Here is a 21,839-nt window from a genome sequence, read left to right as displayed (position 1 = left end):
AACCTAAACACATCCTGGTGCCAGCAGTCTCGCAACTGGAGACAGGCAGCACTACAATGGGGCGGCACAGAGGGGTTAAGAAGCACTGCTGAAAAGGGATGCAAACAAGGACCCCGGGCTCTGAGCACGCACACTCTGCCATACAAAAGGTGAGCATCACTTGTGAGCAAGAGCTGTCTGGCTGAGCATACTGCCTTTGTTAACAGAGAAGGCTACATGATGGAGTGGGCTAATTAACTGCATCTTACTTTGGGAGACCCAGGCTTAAATCCTGGCTCTTGTCACAGTTGAAAATGAATTTAGGGACCAGAATAAAGGCCAAGATAATTTATTTTCTACAAAATCACCAAATAATTGCCCATCTCCTTACAGAGACGCCCAGAATTCTAAGCAAGGGCACTACTGCATATGCAGTTATTTCTCTAAATATAAAAGTTATTAAATGACTGATGTGAGTGGTGACTACAGCTATATGTGCTGCTTAGCTGGACCGAGCACCCCAATGTGATTAATCTCACCATTCAACATGGCCTGCGCCTCATGATGCAGTGCCACACAGGTTGCAGGTCCTACAGGGAGGGACACCACACCTGGCAGGATTTAAAATTCAATTTTCATATGGATTCATTTATCCCTTAAATTTGAAGAGCTAAAGCACAGGTCTGGTGTAACTCTAGTTACTTCACTGGAAAACCACTAGGACTGGTTGTGGTCCAAGGGAGCTGAGGGTAATTTCCCCACTTCCTCCCGGCTGAAGGCTGCCCAGCAGAGCCAGGAGGGAAGCAAGTACTTACCCCATAAAGTAATTCTCTATTTTTATCACACTAAGAAAGTTTTTCATTTGGAAACTAAAACTCCTGCTTCAGGAAGAAGCTAAGCACCCTGTTCCTTTCTGATTTATACCACAGAAGTGTTCATCTAATCAAACAAGCCATTTTTTCTGAAAGGCTGAAAGGAATCATTGTGGAAAAAAATCAGAACAGCAGACCAGTTCCTGAAGGTCTCCAAGCAAGAAGTACATATAAATTACATTCCTGACCCTGGAGGTGGCATGTTCCTTCATACTACTGTTGGCAGTGTCACCTCACCCATCCCTGGTGTCAGAGCACTTCCGAGAGCAACATACTCAATGTGTAAGCAGCAGCTAATGATCATGAAAGCACAGTTTTGGGCACAATATGCTGTTCTACCAAAGTATGGGGTTACTGCTTCTGAAGTGCCATCACCCTCCTCTTTCCTTCTCTCTCAAAAAAGAAACAGCCTCCAACAGCCTCAGCCACCAGCACAACTGAATTTGGGCAGGAAGCCACAATGGAGGTCAAAAGGAGCACAGAAACATTTTCTGAAGCAGCTTCCAGCACATAATGCTCCAGCATACAGCACAGCACAGCAATACGGCACCTTTCATCTGCACCAAGCAGGAGACCCAGACACTTAAACCCTCCAACACAACAAAGTGAGGGGTGGGTGTTGTCATCACAGTAGGGTTTTACACCAAGCCAAAGGTTTGTGTGGGAGGCTTCCCTTGAACAGCAGAAGAGGAAAGCTTAAGTCAGACTTCTATCCAAAAAGTCAGACTCAGGGGGAAGGGATCAGTCAGAAGACATCCATGAACTGGAGCAGCAGCCACAGTGTCCTGGGGCTCACAGAGAACTCAGGGGACCAGGAGGCCCCTGCTCCCAGGCACAGCAAGATTCCCAAGACCAACCCAAATTCTGCAAGTCAGGGTCATGCATCTCCCCCCACTGTTATCTTTAAATCCTCTTTACTCTGCAGAGCTATTCTCCACCCTCCTTCTCTTTTAATCAGGCCTGACCTACAGATGTCAGCCTCATTTCAGCTAAGTCAACACAACTGCCACATCTAGGATGCTGTTACAGAAAAAACCTTACTTACACTCTTGGCTGGATTCCAGAGTCTACTTCTTGGTCTAGACCTGACCTCGTTCCTTTTCTGCAAGCTTAATCCTATACCTTAAGGGCACAGCGAACACACAGGACTCCAATGTGGGCCTATCTATGCTCAGTCTCCCCTTCAGCCTGCTGAGACTCTTTTGATCATCCTACACAAATACCAACAATTATTGACAGGAGGCTCCCTCAGAACTGATTGTTCTTAAAAACCACACGTGTTCAAAAGCCAAAAAGCAAACAAAACACACAGTACTTTCTGAAAGCTGAATCCTTACCCTAGAGCTCACCCAAAAGGACATGAACCTTAAATCAACAGTCCCCAGAGTTTTCTCAGAAGCAGCTCTGGCCTCACACTGAAACCATAGCCAAGTCTGGTATATCCAGCTTCATCTAAAGGTGACAATAAAAGAGTTGGGGATGAAACTAACCTTAAAAATAATTTATTTCCAATGCCTCTGTCATGGGCAGGAATACCTTCCACTAAAACAGGTTGCTCAAAGCCCCATCCAACCTGGCCTTGAACACTTACTCATCCTCTGTCAGAAACAGAAGCCAGGACACCAGTTGAACACGAAGGACTTCAACCAGATACCACATCACCCTCTGACAGCACCTTACCAAGCACAGCTCAGTGACCTGCTGCAATGGTACAAAGAGCGAGCTGGCTTATGGCTTCTTTATATTGCCACACATGGCCTGGTCCCTGCTGTCCCCACTCCATGAGGCCAGTATGCAGGAGGCACAGGCTAGAGATGGATGGACAACAGCTTGTCCTATCTTGCCCAAAAATACATACAAACAGGGTGTCAACACTGAGCAGGATCTAGCTCCTGCACTCCACCTTGTGACCCAAAAACCTCGACTCCAGTCACACATCAGTAGCAGCAGTAGGAATATCAAACCACAAATAAGATATTAGTAGCTAATTTGTTATCTGCTTATTCCAAGAAGGCAGCTAGCTGTGGATTCAACCTTCAGGCAACAACACAGGGTTTTGCTAGCTCTCAAAAACATTTGCACAGTGGTCTGTTAAGTGTTTGTGGCGGATGTTCAAAACCCCAGTTATCTGTATCTGACACAGTGCTAAACCAATACTCCCCTAGTTCACAGGAGGTGTAAAAGCAAAACTCCATCAAGGCTAGGAGGAGCCTTTGGATCAAATTCTCTGAGCTCTGAAATAGTCCTTGAATATATGCTGCAAGAAATCCTCTATACAAACACACCTTTCATATCACAGGAGGAGGAGGGGAGGGAGAGAAAAAGAGATTAAAACCAAAAGCCAGATTCTCAGGTAACAGAAAAATCAGAGGTTCTCCCTCAGTTTACAGTACCACAGATTTGAGCCAAAAATGCTTTAAAGTCCTTTTATAAAATATTTTAACCTGTCTTTCTACCTGCTATGCGTGCAACCTAGGCAGTGCTTTTTAGAGAAATTATTTATTCAGCTTTACAGTGACTAACCTGAATTTCCAGACTGCTTCAAAAGAAAAACTGAAGCATTTCTTTACAAAAGGCAAAGAACATTAGACTTCTTCCCTTGTTTTTCCCTTTTCTTTTTTCCTCCACCCTCAGCTGAAACATCTCTACCTCTCATTTAATAAATAAACAAATTACACATCTTTCCATAAAAATATGCTCTTCCCTTCATCTCCATGCCAAAAATGTGCTGACAATTTTTTCTATTCTTCTTTGCTGAAAACACACAAAATGGAGTAAATTCCTTCCTTTTTTTAAAAATTGATTTTTCAGTTTAGCTACCTACTTGAAAAAAAAACCCCAGCAAGTCTTACATCACTAGCTTCAGTCTTACAACCCGGAATAAACTGAACACCATGCTGAAAAGCATGGGGTTACCACTGTCTTGGCATTAGTGGGATACCCTAGGAAAAACAGCCACAGTCAAAAGGAAATTACAGGGTCAGTGAAAGTGGCCACCCTGTTGCATGAACTGCCTCAATGTTACTTCCGTAAGTAGCATCACACTTACATACAATTAAGGCTCTAATCCAAGCCCTCAAATGAAAGACCAGGTCCAGAAGGCATGGACTCACCAGGATACACTTCCTGGCACCCAGGGTAGGTGTCCTGAGGACACGGAGCTCAGGTAGCACACACCTCTCTTCACCATGCCTTCACTATGTGCCTGCCACAGGGGAAGCAATGTCGCAAACAGCAGATCTGGTTTAAGGCAACGTTTAAGGTTCTTAAAACTGCATTTCATCAGGAGTAAGCTCTAATTCTGGGAGGTGGAGGGCAGATGTACATTTTCTTGGGTGGAGATGCCCTCTACTCAACCCAGCCTAAGACCTTCACTTACACAGGGCTGTGATTAGGGGATTCAGGTCAAAAGCAAGCAGATCTCATGCTTTAATTCTCTCATTTTGGTTGTCTGGATCTCCAGGATGAGCAACATCACATTCCTACAGAAACCTAAACTCGTGTGCACCAGCTCTCTCCCTCAGAAGAGGGGAATACATGAGGTTGATCGTGATAACCTCCCACCCAAAGATGCTGGATGTGCCACGGCATTCTCTTCCCACATTGAAAGCTCCCAACAACAATCCTAAAGCTAGTCTTGCCTCCTCACCTCCACAATCCAGCTAACAATACTACATCAAATTCATTGATACCATTGCATTTGTACCTCCCCTCTGGTAAACCATCCAGAAAGTTGTGTATCCAAAACTACAGCAGCCTGAACCCTCTTGCACACTTTCAGTTTCCTCCTTAGATCACCTTACTGAGAATCTCTTTTGCAACACAGGTTTAAGACCATCCTAAAACCACCCACGCAAGGATAGTAGATTGCAGCCCTTGTTTCACTCTCCTGTAAGCATCATGCAGGATTAGTCCCTTGCTAAATGATCTGGGACTATGGTAACATGCTCCCAGATTTGCTATTTATTTGTAGCAGCTTTCACTACCTGCAAATGCTGTCCAAAAATACAGAAGAAAAATGTGTGCCCTTGGGAGCTCATAGTCTAAAGGCAGAGGTCAGGAGAAACACTCTGTTCTTATTACTGCAGTTCTACAGAGAGCTGGGAAAAAAAAAGAAGCCACATCCGTATGCTTCTCAGAAGCAGATTATGGTTAATAATACAAAGATTACTGACATTAAATGAATTTAAATTCATTCATCTATCATTCAGAATATTAAGGTTTTTTACCTTCCTCCCAGAATCACTCCCATTTGTAGTCAGCCTCACTGTCTGCCTATCACAAAGTTATTATATTTGGACAATAATCACCACAGTGGACTTCTCCCCCTTGACAATTTTGTTGCATTAGGAGTCTTATAAAATAAAGTATTTGTAGTGTTAGTTTAACCTAAAAAAATAGGAAGATAGGATGCTTACAATTGCTGCTTAAGTCTGTGAATAAGTTTCTGCAATCCTAATGGGTTCTTTGCCTATCAACAGGCAAGGGGAAAGTCTCACTTGTGCTGCAGTAGTGTCACTCCCACAGATGGAAAAAGTGGTCTTCAGCCCTGGGCTTTGCCAGGGAGAAGGAGCTGACACTCGCCAGCGCAGAACATGCCACAGCACTAGCACGTGTCGCAGGCACACGGGACCAACAAAAAAGTGTCTGTTGCTGGTGACCAAAACTTGATTTTAAATTCGAGTTGCTCCTCACTAACATTCAGATTCAAACTGAAGACACTGCTCTGCACTACCCCACTAGGAATTTAATGGTTTTACAGCCAGCACCAGCAAACTGAAGATAGAGAACAGTTAACAGCAGCAAAGGCAAACACAGATTTATTTTCATGAGAAAAAACTCCTTTTGAAATTTAAGTTTCAGTTCAGTTGTAAAATCCCTCTCCCCAGTCATCACGACAGAGAAATATCTAAGGATGCTCAAAAGAAAGCCATCAGACAAGCAAGACACCAGTCAAGTTTGCTGCTGAACATCATGAATGATTGTGCTAAAAAAACATCTCACAAGTGTTTGAATCTACATTTTACTGAGAGAGAGGGAACTCCATGTCAAAAAACCGGCAAATCACTGCCACTCAGTCCCAAATCTGGCATGCTTGGCTGGACTGTGGCATTCCCCACTTGCTCTCCTGGTCCCTACATTGGGAAGTCAAGCCAACACATCCACATACTCACAAAACTGGAATCAGTGGGCAGTTATCTGAAATACAATGTATGGTGAATTGCCGCTGCATGGGATCAGTCCAACTCAACTGTCCAGTCCTTTTTGAAACAAAAGGGAATTACTGCTGCTAAAAGGCAACTGCCTTAGCTCACAGCCTTATGCAATGGATGCTCTAAGCATTTTTCTAATTAGTACATAATTATTAGAGTGTTTTATTGAACCAAAAAACCCCAGCACCTTGCAAAAGGCCACCAGTGACTGACTCAGCCTCACCCATGCAGACACTCTCCTACAGCACTGGGCATCCTCCAGCTCCATTTTCACCACCTTTTCCAGCTGACCCAAACACAGGCAGCATCGGCCCAGGCATCATTCCTGCCCTCTCCCTCAGCCAGGACAAGCATTCATGAGACTGACAAAGGAGAAGGAAGAGGACAGCAGCAGTGAGGAAAGAGAACACATTTTTCAGTGCCAAAAACCATATGAAGTGCATGAAAGAGGAGGCTTAGCTCCTCATGGCACCCATGAAGCCAAGAGCACTTGGCACAGCCTGGGAGCTCAAGCAGCCAATGGCTCTGCCTTGGCAATGCCCCATTGTCAAGAGGTTTCCACAATTCTCCCAAATACACACGTTCCCCATAAAAAGTTCCAAGACCTAGGGGAAAACTTTATCATGTAAGCTGGCATGCAAAATGGTGTCACCACCCAACTACGGGCATCTACAACAGTCTCTACACGTGGGCCGAATTTAGAAATCCAGGTATCTCTAGAAAAACAACACAGGTAGCACTGTACAGAAAATAAATAAATCTGTTATTAAGCACACCAGAAGCTTCCCTGTACCTTATGAATAGATCTCAAGGTCTTGTCAGAAGGATAACCTTCCACCTAACACAGGGCACAGAAGGAATTTGGCGTTTGGCAGCAGCATCCTCATTCCAACCTTGGTACCTGAGTGTCAGCTACTGAATGAGTCATATTACAACACAGTCACAGAGCTGGAGAGTCCTCAACCCAGCAAGTCTCTCCCTTCAGCAAGGTCTATAAAACCTCATACAGAATCCACCCTACATGCCATATTCATCTCCACAGTCTTAGAAGAAACATGGATCACAACTACTCAACCTACTGCTTTGCAGACCCTGAAAATCATGATGAAGGTGGTCAATCCCGTGTGAGAGCCACCCAAGAGAGGTGCCCTGGGCAGACTGGTCCAAGGGAGTGCGCAGTGCAGGCATGGGGAGGAGTGGGAACAACCTGCCTGCACTTCAGAGCAAGGTGGAGAGACTGGTTGTACCCAGAGGCAGCAGGGGAGGTGTCACCTCTGTGGAGATGCAGGAGGGAAACGGCTTGCTGTTCATCCTGCAGGAGAGCAGCCCACTCTGGTTTCCTTATTTACATGACCTGAAATGCTGCTTCCTCAAGCACCACGGGAAAGGTGCTGCTTCGTTAGCCAGACCACGCCTGGGCACTTGGGACACCGCCAACGTTAGCTCATTACCAAGGCTCTGCTTAATGAAGGGCACTGAAGTTGTCACACCAAGTGCTTCACTGAGTAATCAGTCAAGCCAAATTCATCAGTGATGGACTTGGTCTGAGGAACAAGCAGAGTACACAGAATGGAGGCATGTGTTTGTGGATCCACGAGTCAAGTGCAAATGCAAGGTGGAGATGCCAGTGCCAAAACCTGGGCAGTCTGCCTAAGGGCATAGAGGCTTCACAAAACACCTCTACACTCCAACTTCCTCAGTCGGATACAACTCCACCATCTGGAGGTTTAAAAGAAAGGAGGATAAACCACCTGTAACCCTGTGGAGGGCTCCATGCTACTGTTTCTTTTTTGTACTTCAAAAATAACTTCACTGAAATGTATCTGAAAATGCAATACAAGCCCCCAGGCCAGCACTGCTTATTACTACTTATATAAAAATGTTCACACTATACTTGAAAGGAGCCCAGTGATACCTGGTATGGCTTATAAAAAGGTTTATCCATCCTGACTTGCTGGCTGCAGAACAGAAGATCCTGCAACTGAGCAACTTAAGAAGAGTGACCAGCATTGATTAAGAGTTTTGACCAGATTTTGGGGAGTGAAACCCAAACACCTTTGCTGCCCAAACAGGGAAGAGCCCAAAGAGCCCAATTTTCTCTTCTCCATCAGTTTTGCACCCTATGGCCTGCAGTAACATTTTGCATGCTGTGGACTAACCCAGTGCTCTGGAGAACAACTCCCAGCAGCAGCCTGGAAGTCAGCCATGGCTCAGAGCTTGTCCTTTACCAGGCAGGATTTCCCATCAATGACATGGGGATGTTTGACAGCTCACCATTTCAGCCTTTAGGACCACTTTAACAGCTGGTCCATTAACCCACACGGGCTCCTCCCAGTATCACAGCCCTGCATTGCACAACCACACCTAACCACCACACAGTCCCAGAACCTTCCACCAGAACATTACCAAACGCTACACAAGCACTAATGAATTAAGTCCCAGCATCCTAATTAACTCCAGGAGCAGAGAAGCAGACTGAGGTGTCCCTGTCTCCCTGCGAGCCTGCTGAGGAGCCAGGCATGGCAGACAGACCTGCAAGCTCCCTCCCTCTGCTCAGCTACAGACCTGTGATATATTTTAAAGGCTCTTCCCAAAACAGAAGGAAAGGAGGACAAAAAGAAAAGCTTTCTGTTTTCCTTGAAAAGCAGGTCGTGCAACAAAGAAAGCACTAATAAAGGTTTCACCATCCAAATTAAAAGTCAAAGGCAGCAATAAAGTGTCTCTGAAATATAAGAAACGCATTGTGCACTGTGTGAAATTTATTGCTGCCTAGCAGAATGAAGCCAAACATCTTAATATGGAAAAACACCTCTACTTTTGACCCAAACAGATTTGGAACAGGAAGTAAAAATAAATCATCCAACTGCAGCCTCCCCACACTAAGAGGAGCAGCAGCCAGCGTTTCCTGCCCACCCTTGCCCTGTCCATGGCCACCAAGGTCTGCACACTGTTCGCTCAGGGGCCAATCCCACCTAAAACAGACAGTTTGTTATTAAAGCTGTTGTAGGCAAGATCAGGCCTTTACTGAAGGGGATTCAGCTGGGAAGAGCCAGGGAAATGGAACTGCAGGAATCACCCCAAATGCTAGATCCATTTGCAAACCGCACAGGGACAGGCTCCCCAACAAGACTACGCTTCCCTTAGTGGCTCTCTCCATTTTCACCAGCCTGACTCGGGACAGGCATGTTTCAGGAGTTAATTTTGGTTTTACTACATCATCACCAGAGAACTCTGAGAAATTTAGTCAAGCCTCAATTGGCTCAAAACATAACTGCATTTCTCTTAAATAGCTTTGCATTATTTCATTTTTTGTTGGGTTTGGTTTTGGTTTTTTTGAGTTTGTGCATATTACATTCTAATTATATTTTAAAGCTTTCATTTGCAGCTACAAGAATAACCCAGAAAGACATACAGATGAGCTAATTTTCAAATCATCACTTGATGAAGGACATGAAAATTTAAGAGAAGTGACAGACCAAAGGACTTGGAAGAAAAAAAATGAAACATGCAAAACTGAAAGTCCGTTATCTCTTTTGTTAAAGCCAGTAACTCAGTGCCAAAGAGAATGGCTTTAAGACCTCAGCAGAGCAAACACCAAATATCACACATGTAATGCAGCAGAAAATGCCATTTACACAAATGCTACACACTTAACAGCAGCTCAGAACCTGGTATTCTTGACTAAAATTCTGCTTTCAGCAAATCTCGTAAGTATCATTTTACCAGGTCAAGCAGATTTTTCCTACAAGATTTTAAAAGATTACATGCCAGGTGTAGAACACTTCATAAAGCAGAATTAGATTTTTGCCTTGCATGATTTTTTTTTTTTTTTAATAAATAATAGCAACCAGAAAATTACAGCCATTAGTACAACACTGCCTTCACAGCAGATTTATGGCAGCATTACCAAAAGCAGAATTTCACCCAGCAACACTTCTGGGTAACACAGACATCTGCAGAACCAAGGGGAAAAAAAGCACATAAGCATGCACAACCACACGTTTTGTGCGTTACATCCAAGACTTTTACAAGGATGGGTGTTTTGTGCCACTGTTCTGCAAGACAGTACCCTGAGCAAGCACAAGTGTATGGTACAATCTCCTGCACACAGAGACCTCTAGTCCTACCTCATATTCTTTTAAATCCCTTACCTTCATGCTCATAAATACGGCTTTGGCAGAGGGGCTGCACTGCAAGGAAGGAAACTCACCCCACACTCCTGGTTACAGCGCTACATGAAATCCTCCCTCTGCCCCAACAAGCTTCCAGCAAAAATATCCAAGTTTATCACTCCAAGGAAAGAACAATAAGTGAGAATCCAAAAAGGCAGACAGAAGTACCGCCAAAAAATCGGAGCTCTTTCTCAAAAAAAGGCTCTCCCTTAGGAAGCCTGCCAGTCAAACCGGATCACGAGGCTGTTTTCTGAGGGTGAATAGAGTTCTTATTGACACAGCTCATGTCTGCAGCATGCAGCCCTCCACAAGGCTTTCAAGAGCAGATCGGATTACACAGACACATTCTCTCTGATTTTATGCATTCAGAAGCCCTCAGACATAAAAAATCCAGCTCAGAAGGCCACCGCTTTTTCAGCTTGCTATCAGCCTACGTGCTTTTACAAAAAAATCCCCAGGCAAACAGATCCTGGCACCTTTATTTGGGCTCCCAAGGCCCTCCCCTTCACTCAGCAAGGCCATATAATTTGAAGGCCAAGACACAGATTTGTTCCATGTCAGTAATACAACAGGACTCATTCTCATGGTGAGTACTGAGCTTCAGAATGGGAGAAGAGAAAAAACAAGTATCTGCTGACACCATTTAAAATGGGAGACGATAATATCACTCTGGGTAGACAATCCTTCCTGCAAGATGGCATGGAAAAAGAGGAGGATATACACCTTTTAAAAGAACAACATGCACTGCATAGCTTAACAGGCAAGAGGTGCCCAACTGCAAATGCATAACAAGCACAAATTCAGGTAAATCATCTAGCCAGGGGCAGTAATTTTGTACACATGGGAATCTGGAGAAAACAAACGAAATTTCTATACTTAGCATGATAAGGAATTCCATTTCAGCAGCAGACACAGATAGAAAGTCTGGGGTACCTATAATGTTGCATTAGAGGTGAACAGAGAACGACAAAATATTTTATTATAAATGCTCCAGTTTAAAGACTGTGTTTCAGCAAAAGAGACAAGTCTGTGCTTAAATCATATGAAAAATTAGAACCTGAGCATTGCCCTAGAGATGGATGCATGCACTGCCCAGAGGTCTGGACTACACCAATTAAAAAGAAGTCACAACTCTCCCCCCCGCCCCGCCCCAAAAAAACAGTCTAAAAAACAAACCAGTACATTACACATGGGTAAGTGGACCCCTATCACCTAAAAAGGCACTCCTGCATCAACTCAGCCACACTGAATTGAAACTTCTCACTGAAATATTACATACGGCAAACACAGTAAATCAAGCAAGCTTGAGCTTCAGAGCTTTTAAGGGATTTTAAGAGCAAACACACACTGTTCAATAAAGACATTCTCTCTTCCCTGCTTCCAGCCTGCAGTTGCTCCCCAACCAAGGTTTTCTAGCATTCTGCAAAAGTATCACAAAATGAGAATAGATTTTTATCACATTTTTCCTGATGGCTGCTGGGAGGCTGGATCTGGGCAATGGAAATGCAGGATGCCATGTCTGTCTGAGGTGGCAGTTCTTTGGTTGGATGTTTGCACTGTTCTCAAATCACACCAAGAGAGCCATCACTCCTATGACTACCTTTGGATACTGAGATCCAAGCAAATTGAGCTTTTCAGTGCTCAGCCTCCCTCTCAGTGAGCAGCCTTGTGTTTCTAGTACTCAGTTTCCACACGTGACTTCTAGTACGTTCATGGTCCAAAAAGCCTGCTCTTATGAATGCTCTATACTCTTGCCCAACACATCTGAGTCATGCAATGGTTCACTCCACTGACAAAGCCAAGTGGCCACCACCAGCATAGAAGGGGTGTCCTACTGTGGGCATCAGTCACCAAATCCTGACTGTAGATTCCTCATCTTCACCTCTGCCTGCATTAGCCACAAAGAAAATCTTCATTTGTTTGCAGGCTCCTGACTAGGCTGCAGGCATTGGTGACTAGGACAGCCATGGTTTGACTTGTGCCTTTAGGAAGATCCATTTGCCAGAAAGCAATGCAGTTATGCTGTGGCCCAGTCTCATCCTGTCCTGCCTGGGCCCCCCAAGTCATTGTGCCAACACAACCATTTCTGTGGCCACATGGAGAAGCAGAGTGATGGCTCAAATTAGCATCTTTTTTTTTCCTTGTTATTCTGCAAGATTATTCTTAATTCACGTGGATGGATGAGACTGGAGAAAAAGGCCAGAAGCAGGACCACTTCTACCACAGCACCAGTTTCAAAATTGATTTGCAAGCTATGCTGTAAAAAGTAAGAAAGCCAGCCTCTCTCTCTCTGCAGTCACAGGTTTTTAAGTTGCACTTTGAGATTCCCTTAAATGTGCAGAACAGCCCCTCAAAACCTCACGTCTGATGGCGTCATAAGTGCAAAATTCTAAGCTCCACATATTCCTCTTGCCAAGATGGGACAAGCCCAGGAGAAAATTTCTAGGTCTATAAAATTCTACAAATAACAATTCTAAGAATGCCAGCCATTCCCCAACAGAGAATAAGAGGGCAGAGCAGGCCCCCATTGCTTGTGAAGTGGAACTGGGCACAAAAACCACTAAAAAAATCCTCTGTGTGGATTCAACATCTCAGAGGGACAACTCCCAGTATCCCTAGTGTCAGTAACTTTCCTGCAGCACTGGGAGGGAGGAATGACAGGTCTAGATCCACTCCCTCTTTCTCCATGTGGGTCCCTCACTCCCTCACAGCAGTGGAAAGGATGCGGCACCCTGAATTCTGCTGACCTGGCCAGATGCTGCAGGACACTGAGCAGGACAGTTTACAGCACCATGGGGCTAATTTCCTTGCTGACCACCAGGTCTGCTTTGGGCCCCTGCCAACATATCCCACTAAAGGCCCATAAGGCAGCACCAGCTCTGCAGCAGCCACACAGCTGTAAACAGGCTGAACCAGGTGCATACATAAAACTCAGCCACTCCTAGGAAGGCCAACTGAGCCCAAAGCAGACTGCTCCTTCTCCTGCTATAAGTACATCCCATAATACCTAGAAGCTTCAGCACAGTCCATTGTATTCAGAGAAACACTCAAAACACCAAAATAGTTCTCAAACTTTTCTGGGCCATCTCTACTTTAAAATGACTTCATTTAAATATGCACCATGTCTATATATATAAGCACACACACCCAAGGGAAATTAGCACCCGTGAGCAGAGCTGGTGCCCACACACTGTAACTCTCCACAGCCTCCCAGGTCTGCCTGTGCAGCTCCACACCAGTACAATCCAACAGCAAACCAGAGCTACTTGAAGCTGCCCCAGGAAGATCCTGCCCCACTGGCAGGAGCACTGAAAAGACTGCAGCCTGCAAGCTCTCCACCAGACTTGCTAACACTCATCTTTCTTGGGGTATGGAGAGTAATGGGGGCAGGGAAGTTTTAAGACCAAATGACAGTCCTTTTTAAGTACTTCACTTCTGCACAAAGCTGAACCCCCAACTCCTCCCTTCAGGATTTTTTTCCCTCCCAGGACCGAGATGCATGATTTGGACATTCATTAGTAAATTAAGCTCCAAGGAGCAGGACTGTGCCGTGTAAGGCATTTCTCCAACTTGAAGAACAGCACCATTGCAGCCTCCACATACTACCTTAACAGCAAAACACCCACAAGGAGGACCCATAGGGGGAAAACATCTCTGCAACCCCATGGAAGCTGCTCTGTGGAAACTTTAACTGCATTACTTCTGCTTCTGCATAATCCCAGAATAACTAGTTTAATTCAGACTGCTCCAACTCAGACACTCGATAGTTTCAACACGGTATAGACTATAACCTCACTCTAATTACAGGATCATATTACATGTCCAACAACTGCTGCAATTTACTCTTGCCTGATACACCCCAGCTGAAAATTGCTCATCCCACCTCTCACTCTCTTACTTTTTGGCAACCTTTGAATGGAGGCAGGGACACCTAGCAACGCCTCAGCATCTGACACAATCGTACCCCAAGCCCCAAAAAGATTAAGTCATTATTTCCTTGCAGTAACAAAGGCAATGACTTCCAACAGTGCAAAATAAACTAGTTTTAGGCAAATAGCACAGACACACTACTGTTCATACACTTCTCCACGCAAACGCAACAGAGGACTATTGTTAAGAGCCACAACACCACGAATTCGCACGTTGCTCCCCGAGCCAGGTGCTGATCCTATCTGCGCAAGAGGGGAGTTTTCAGAGAGGCAGAAGTTGCAGGACCAGGCAGTCGGACTTTCACTACCTCAAAGGCAAGGGATGTTCCTTACAGCAGAGCACGTCTTGCTTTTGAGCTCAAAACTGCATCCGCGGCTCCCGCTGCCATGAAACGGGAAGGTGTTCTCCCCGCAGCCGCTCGCCCGCGCCTGAGCCGAATGTTAACAGGTCTCTGCCTCGCGTCAGCTTCACCACCGCCTCATGCTCGGCCGGGGAATGTTCCGCTGCCCGGGCGGACGAGCTGTCCTGCCACGGCTCAGCGATGATTCAGCAAGGGGGTGGCTCCCGGTGGGAAGGCACACCTCCCGGGAGCTGTCACACCGCGAGGCCGGGGCAAAATGGGAGAGAGAACTTGCTCTATCATGGCTGCACTTTCCAAAATGCGTAACCTGGCCTGGTAGGAGCGAAGGGGGCGAAGGCGGGGGGGGATGTTTCCATCAGCAGGCACATGGGAATAATTGAAGGAAACATCTCGAGGCTTTTAACCATGGCACAAGTAAATGAAGCAAAAGAAAGGGGGGGGGAAGCTCCAGACACTTTGGGAGCCAGCATCAACTTCGCCAGGCTGTGTTCTTTGTTTCTAGGCAGACTCGAGTGCGGTGGCAAGAATGAACAAATGCGCATGTCTTCATAAGAGTAAAAAAAAAAAAAAAAAAAAAAAAAAAAAAAAAAAAAAAAAAAAAAAATCCCCCCTCCCCTCTGGCCCCTCTCTCGCCTCTGCAGCGGCCGGGGCCCTCCGGAGAGTTTGGGCTGCTTTTCCAGAAGTAAAGCTCCGCTTCCCGCTGCTCCGAGCAGAGGTTTGCCACGCTACCAGGCGTCCGGGGGTACGGCAGCGCCTGCGACACTTTCGGCTGCAAAAATTAGTTCTGATATGGGCTTTATGGTTTTTTTTTTTTCCTATTAAAGAACGGAACGCCGCCCCCGCCACACTCCAACCGCGCCAGCCGCCCTCCGCAGCCGCCCGCCAGAGCGGAGCAGGGCCCGGCCCGCCGCCGCCGCCGCTGCCAGACAAAGGAGCGATGCGGAGCCGCGCCAGCACCCGCGGCCAGCCCGCCTGCGCTCCCGGGACAGCCGCCTGCGGGATCGGGACCGGAACCAGCCGCCACCGCGCTCCCTCCCCGGAGCGCGCCCCCCGTCCCCGGGCGCCCCGCGGCCGTCCCGGCCTTACCCCGCAGCGGCGCTCGCAGGCAGCGGCGGCCGCTCCGTGCCACGCGCGGCGGCGCGGGGCGAGCCACGGGGACCGGTTTAGCGCGGGGGCCGCCTGCGCGCCGCCATTTTAACGCCTCCCGCCCGTCCTCCGCCCCCCCACCCCCCACTCCCCGCGGCCACGCGCGGCGTGGAAATGCCACTCAGCGGCCCCCCTCGTCCTCCCCGTCCCCTCCGCCCCCGTCCCCGCCGTTACATTGACGCAGCGGCTCCTGGTCGCTGGGCCCGCCGTGGCGGAGCTATAGCAGCAGGGCAGCAGCAGCAACCGCCGCCGTCGTGGCCCCTCCGCCGCCGCCTCCCGCCGCCGGGCGCACATGGTACGCTCCGGGGCCGCGCCGCGCCGCGCCCCGCCGGCCGCGCGCGCCGCCCGGCTGCTGCCATGGCAACCGCCCCGCGACCCCCGCCCCGCCGCGACCAGCGGGACGCGCCCCAGGGCCGCTGCTCCCGCCGCTGGACCGGGATGCCCGGACGCCTCCCGGCACCGCTGTACCACGGCCATCCCCGGCACCCGCACCTCTGCCTGGCTGCCGGACATAGAGCTACCGCGCCCCCGCACCGAGCCCACCTGTCCCCAAAGCCACCGCCACCTGCTGAGGGGCTGCATCCCCAGTATCCCCAAGCCATCGCCATACCTCCCTGCCGTGTCCCCTCCACCCCCAACTGTCATCACACCTCCCTGGCATGTCCACTCCATCCCCAAAACCACCATCGCACCTCCCTGACGTGTCCCCTCTATCCCTGAAGCCACCATCACACCTCTTTGATGGGTCCCCGCCGTCTCCAAAACCACCGTGACATCCCCCCACTGAGGGGTTGCATCCCTAACTGTCCCCAAATCACTGTCACACATTCCTGCTGTGTCCCCTCTGTCCCCAAAGCCACTATCACACACCCCCACTGTATCCACGCTGTTCCCAAAGTCACTATCACGTGTCCCCACTGTGTCCCTGCTGTCCCCAAAGCTACCATCACACCTTCTTGTTGTGTCCCCATTGTCCCCCAACACCATCACATCCACCTTCTAAGGGGCTGTATTCCCAGTGTCCACAAAGCCACCATCATACCTTCCTACTCTGTACCCCCTGTCCCCAAAGCCACTATCACAGTCCCCTGCTGAGGGGTTGAATCCCTACTGTCCCCAAACCACCATTACATATCCCTGCTGTGTCCCCACTGTCCCCAAAGACACCATCACATCCCCCCATTTTGTCCCTGCTGTCCCAAAGTCATCATCATACCTTCCTACTCTGTACCCTCTGTCCCTAAAGCCACTCTTACATGTCCCCACTGTATCCCTGCTGTTTCCAAGGCCACTATTACACCTTGCTGCTCTGTTCTTGCTGTCCCCAAAGTCACCATCACCTCCCCTGATCACACCCATCCTTATGTCCAAAGCCATCATTGCACCCCCTCACTGAGGGGCTGTATCCCCACTGCCCCCAAGCAATCATCACTTCCCCCCAAACACATTTCGTTTGTCCTCAAAGTCACCACCACAGCCTCCCGTCGCCGAAGCTGTTGTCACTCCCCCCCCAGAGGGGCTGTGTCCCTGCCAGGCTTGGCCACCCTTACCTGGGTAGTGGCATAGCTCTTCCACACTGCAGTGCTCATTTTCACTCCTGTTTTGCAACAGAAGATTGCATACGCCAGGACAGTCGCGAGGGAGAGTAGGCACAATGTGAAGCAGATGAGTAAATCATGAAGCCACCATGCACGTTCTGCATACTGCAAACCAGGAGCTAACTTCCTGGCAGCCAGCTTCAGGATGCTTCAAGTCAGTCTCTGCCAATGCAGTCCTTAAAAACTTCTCAGACTGTGGCTGCAGGCAGCCCTGCTCCTTTCTGACTTTAGTATCTAATTCCCACAAATATAGATAATTGAATTATGCTTGCAATAGGGTAGTGGAAAACAACCAGCAACCACTAGGTCACTTCACTGAAGAAAACAAAGTCAGTCAGTTTTTTTTTTTTTTCTTTTAACTGAGAATTTTTTGGGGGTTGGTGACACTTCGTCAAGTATGAATTCAACCAGACATAGAGAGAAGCAGCTGAGGGTTGTTTATTACACACAGAGTAGCCCTCCCTGACAGCAGCACTAATGGAAATAACACTAATAAAACTGTCGTGTTCGTGGTCTGAGCAGCAAAGTGTGAGCCCTGGTTTCTGTGTCCTGTTCTGACAATCACTTCCCCAGTGACCACCAGCAGACCACTTCACCTCCCTTCCTAGTTACCACCACTGATATAGTTGAGATCAATTAGTTAATGTTTGCAAAGTCAGTTGAAGATGACAAAGCGTTACTTGCTGCTAATAAAACCATAATGATTCCACTGTTAAACATTAAACACACAACGAGGTGTAAAAAAAATACCACATTTATGGAAAATTCCTCTTCCTGCAAGGACAAAGGATTAGCTCCTGAAAAAAGAAGGATGAGCACAAATTTGCACCACAAGATTGTGTCTTAAGGGTTTGGCTTCTGCTTGGATCTTTGCTACTGATTGTTTGTGTGTCCATGAGCACATCACCTGAACATGGCCACTTAATCCACAGCTAGCCAAAAATCACCAGAAGGTTTTGGAAAGGGATGGTCCTTTCCATTTTGTGCCTCTGCTTTCCAGTCTGCTAAATGGGATGAGGATTGCAGCTGTGTAGCCTGATTTTTGCAGGCAACATAATACAGCAGTGAGCAAATCCTCGCAACATGGTCATTAGAAGCCTGGGGAGTTGTGCTGCTTGTGGGACACGTCACACTACAGTGAGAGGAATAAAAGTGGGTGTGTGGGACTTTCTAGGAGATTTTTCTTAGCAATGAGTCTTGCTTTAAATGCAGAACTGGTAGCTGTGCCACTGGTAGGGCTCCAGGTCACCATATGTAGAGGAGCACATGTCTGATGCTCTGACCTACAGGCAAGAAGGCAGAGAGGAACCAGGAAAACCACGTTTGTCTGTAGCTTTGGGCCTGCATGGGGCCACATTCATGGTGATGAGGCACTGGTGTTTCTGGCAGGGCAGAAGCCATGGGTGGGGATTTGCATAACAGGAGCTCCAGGCACTTTAGGATTTGGCACAGCGATCTCAGAGAGAACTCCTCTCGAAAAAGAGCAGCCCTTTGACAAGGTATCCTTCATTTCCTCCACTGAACTGCCCTTTGCAAGGAGCACGCCTGAGCTGCAACAGCCTATTGCATCCTCCTCCTGAAATCTGATGCTGCCCTGCTTTGATGGCGATCAGTTGACTGCAGAAAAGCTGAATCATGAAACAAAGGTTATAAACAAGGTTATTTTTAACGAAGGAAATTAATCCCACATCATTCAGAAGTCAGGGCAAGGGACTGTCGGCTGGGGCTTGCAGGTCTCACTTCTGCCCCGACATTCTTTATGTCCTGGAGCAAATTAAAATCTCTCTAGCCTTTAATTTAGCTTCTTATAACATGGACAAAGCAGGAGACTCCAGTTGTGCTTTCTTTGTACAGCAAAGCTCCTGGTGTGACAATAAAGTGATACTGGGAGCTGTGTGATGCCAAGGGCTGGCTTGCACTGCCACCCGGCACCTTGCAGAGCTATTTTCAGCCATGCAAAATGATTGCATGCAGTATTTCAACAATGTTCATAGACATTTCAGATGCAGAGAGACTAACCAGTCTGATTCCCCTCTCTCATATTTCACATACATTTCTTTCTCTCTTACATTTCAATTCCCACATGAAGTCCAGTAACTTCTGCTTCATTTTTCTCACTGCAAACTCAAAATAGACAAGTTTTGCAACCCAGAGACTCATGCTGTGCCCTTCATGCACTGGGGTGCTGCTGGTGTGTTGTAAATACCCAGTCTAGGAGGAGGGAAGATGGGTCTGGTTCACCTACAGCTAACTGGGAAATTTCCTGTGTATGCCACTTTCTCACACTTAAATTCTTCCATGAAAAGCATAATTCATTTTTCCTAGGAAAGGTGACTCAACTCGGAGAAGCAGGGGATTGAGGCTGGGGCTGGCTAGGCTTCTGCGCACTTCCCGAGAAATATGAACAACTCCGTGTACAGATCCTTGCAAACCTGTCTTCTCTGCTTCATGCCCTAGTTAACAAGTGCTTTGGGTGTGTCTCCCCAACACTACAGAGATAACTACCAAGGTTAAAGAACTCTAGATTTTTTGAAAATGTTTGTAAATACATGTATTTAAATATATACACACACGTATATTTATGAAAACTTTAGGAGATTGTAAACTTCCCTGCCATACTCACTTAAAATACTGTTAAGGGTGGATTTTTGCTCCTGAAGGATCTTACCTTTCCCACTCAAGTTTTCTTTAAGTAGTGATTTCCACATAGAAAATATCAGATGGAACCCAGAGCAGAAATTAGTTGGATCCCAAGTGTGTTCTGCTCCCCCTGGCCCATCTTCACTTACCTGCTGTGGAAGCAGACACCAAACCTGCACTGGCTTGGGACACAAAGCAGCGCCTTGGCACAGGTGCTCAGGAACCTCCAGCACAGCTGTGAGAAGTGGAACAGGACCAACCTTGCAAGCCAATTGCCTCTTGCTGGTGCCTGCAAGGACATGTGGCTGCATGCCAGAAGATGGAATAACCATTGCCCCTCACTAGTTATGGGGCAGCAATGCTGCCAGGCTGTGCTAATTAGTGCTTGAGACGCCTCTGTGATCTGTAGATGAAAGGTGAGTTACAGCTGCAAATTATTGTTCTCTTTCATGTGAAGTCTATTATTTCCTGGTGTCCCTCATTTTGACTCATGCCACATCCCGTATTTGGCACAGGGCAGGTTTCTCTCTGTAGAGGTGGTGCTTTACATGTCAAGCTGCCTGCACACTGTACAAGTGTGTGATCTGCTCTCAGCATCCATTTGGGGGAGCCTGTCTATGCTCATGGTTGGGAAACTTGGGCTGGAATTTGCACAAAATTTCAACACCTGAGCAGATGGCTTAGCTGGTGGATTCAAAGGGGCTGCATTCCATGAGTATTGGGCTGGGTACTCAGCTGGGTTGTGCACTCAACTCTGTGAGCAGTCAGAGGACCAGCTGGGTGAACCAGAGAGGAGAAAGAGGAATATCCTGAGCTTCTGTGTTTGGGACTGCCCCAGGGAAGGGGAAGAAGTCAGAGAGGACCAGACTGGGGCCTCTTAGTCTGTAGCCTCTCTTCTGTGTCCCAAACTTCCTGGGCAGGCATTACAAAGCAGGAGAGGTTTGTGTCTTTGGCAGGTGTCTGGAGGGAAGGGCTATTAACGTGGTGTTGTGAACAGCCCATGGACAGCAGAAGGATCAGGTATATTCAAAGTCCTTTCTATGTTCTGCCCCATGGCACATACACATCATCAGGCTGCAAAAGCAAGTGACATTTTGCTGTTATTGATAAATAAAACAGCAGAAAGTAGCACGTGGTGTAAGGTAGTTGTAAAAACAGAGGAAGAAATATCCCTGATACTCTACATCAAAGCAATTCTAGCACAGAGTGGAACTTCCTTCCCCCTCACTGTGCAGCTCTCCAGCTGGCAAGTAAATGGCCACTCACACAAGCTGGCACAAGGCATTCAGGGATTTTTACAGCTGAAAGAGATCTACTTCCTGCCTAGCCCACAGCAGTTTCCACCTTCTTCCCTGAAGCCCACAAGATTTTAAACCTGCAAATGAGGAAACTCCCACGTAGCCTCACGTACCAGACAAAAAGGAGGACTGGATGGGACTTCCAGTCCCAGGGCAGCCCTCTCTCCATCATCCTATTCCCTTAGCTCTACCAAGCCCTCCTGACAGCTGTTTGCTTACACAGTGAATTGGTCTGGGGCTGCCATTACTCTCCCCATGGACACAACAGTCACACTCTAATTCTGGCTTTGGCTTGCTCTCAACAAACCCATTTGGGTCCTGTGCCACCTCCCTAGGAGCCAGCAATGGCAAGACCCCTGCTTGTCCTCTGCAAAAGCCCCACTAAGGTACACACAGGCTGCCCATGGATGTGTAACATGAAAGAATCTGAGTGCTGAGCAGAAACAAGATTGCAGAGCTGCACCCCAGTGGCAATTCACACACATACAGAAAGAGACTATTTAAGAAGTGTTTGTGCCAAGAAGGCTGATGAAGGCTGCAGAGGTTCTCTGGGCCAGTGTCACCCTCACACCCACCTGCAGATCCCTTTGTGGGGGCCATGAGACCCATGGTCCCTGCATCCCATGCTGG

At 47.5% G+C, this 21,839-nt stretch overlaps 1 protein-coding gene across 10 annotated transcripts in view; it reads right to left on the bottom strand.

Moving 5' to 3' along the window:
* MBNL3 (muscleblind like splicing regulator 3) overlaps positions 1-15,952 on the bottom strand; it is a 94,653-nt gene extending 78,701 nt beyond the window's left edge. For 2 of the 10 annotated variants that reach the window (XR_007206798.1, XM_048318970.1), the window contains exon 1: positions 14,499-14,773. The gene's annotated coding sequence lies outside the window, so the exon portion shown is untranslated. Of the gene's footprint in view, positions 1-14,498; positions 14,774-15,613; positions 15,633-15,847 lie in introns of those variants that run through there. The other 8 variants (XR_007206797.1, XR_007206799.1, XM_048318972.1 and 5 more) reach the window with 8 other exon arrangements.
* Between the last annotated feature and the right edge of the window lie 5,887 nt (positions 15,953-21,839).

The sequence above is a fragment of the Corvus hawaiiensis genome, chromosome 14 (genome assembly GCF_020740725.1).
Source record: "Corvus hawaiiensis isolate bCorHaw1 chromosome 14, bCorHaw1.pri.cur, whole genome shotgun sequence".
In the NCBI taxonomy this organism is placed as follows: Eukaryota; Metazoa; Chordata; class Aves; order Passeriformes; family Corvidae; genus Corvus; species Corvus hawaiiensis.
The sequence above is the reverse complement of the archived record's forward strand: the minus strand, read 5'-3'. Positions and strand labels throughout refer to the sequence as shown.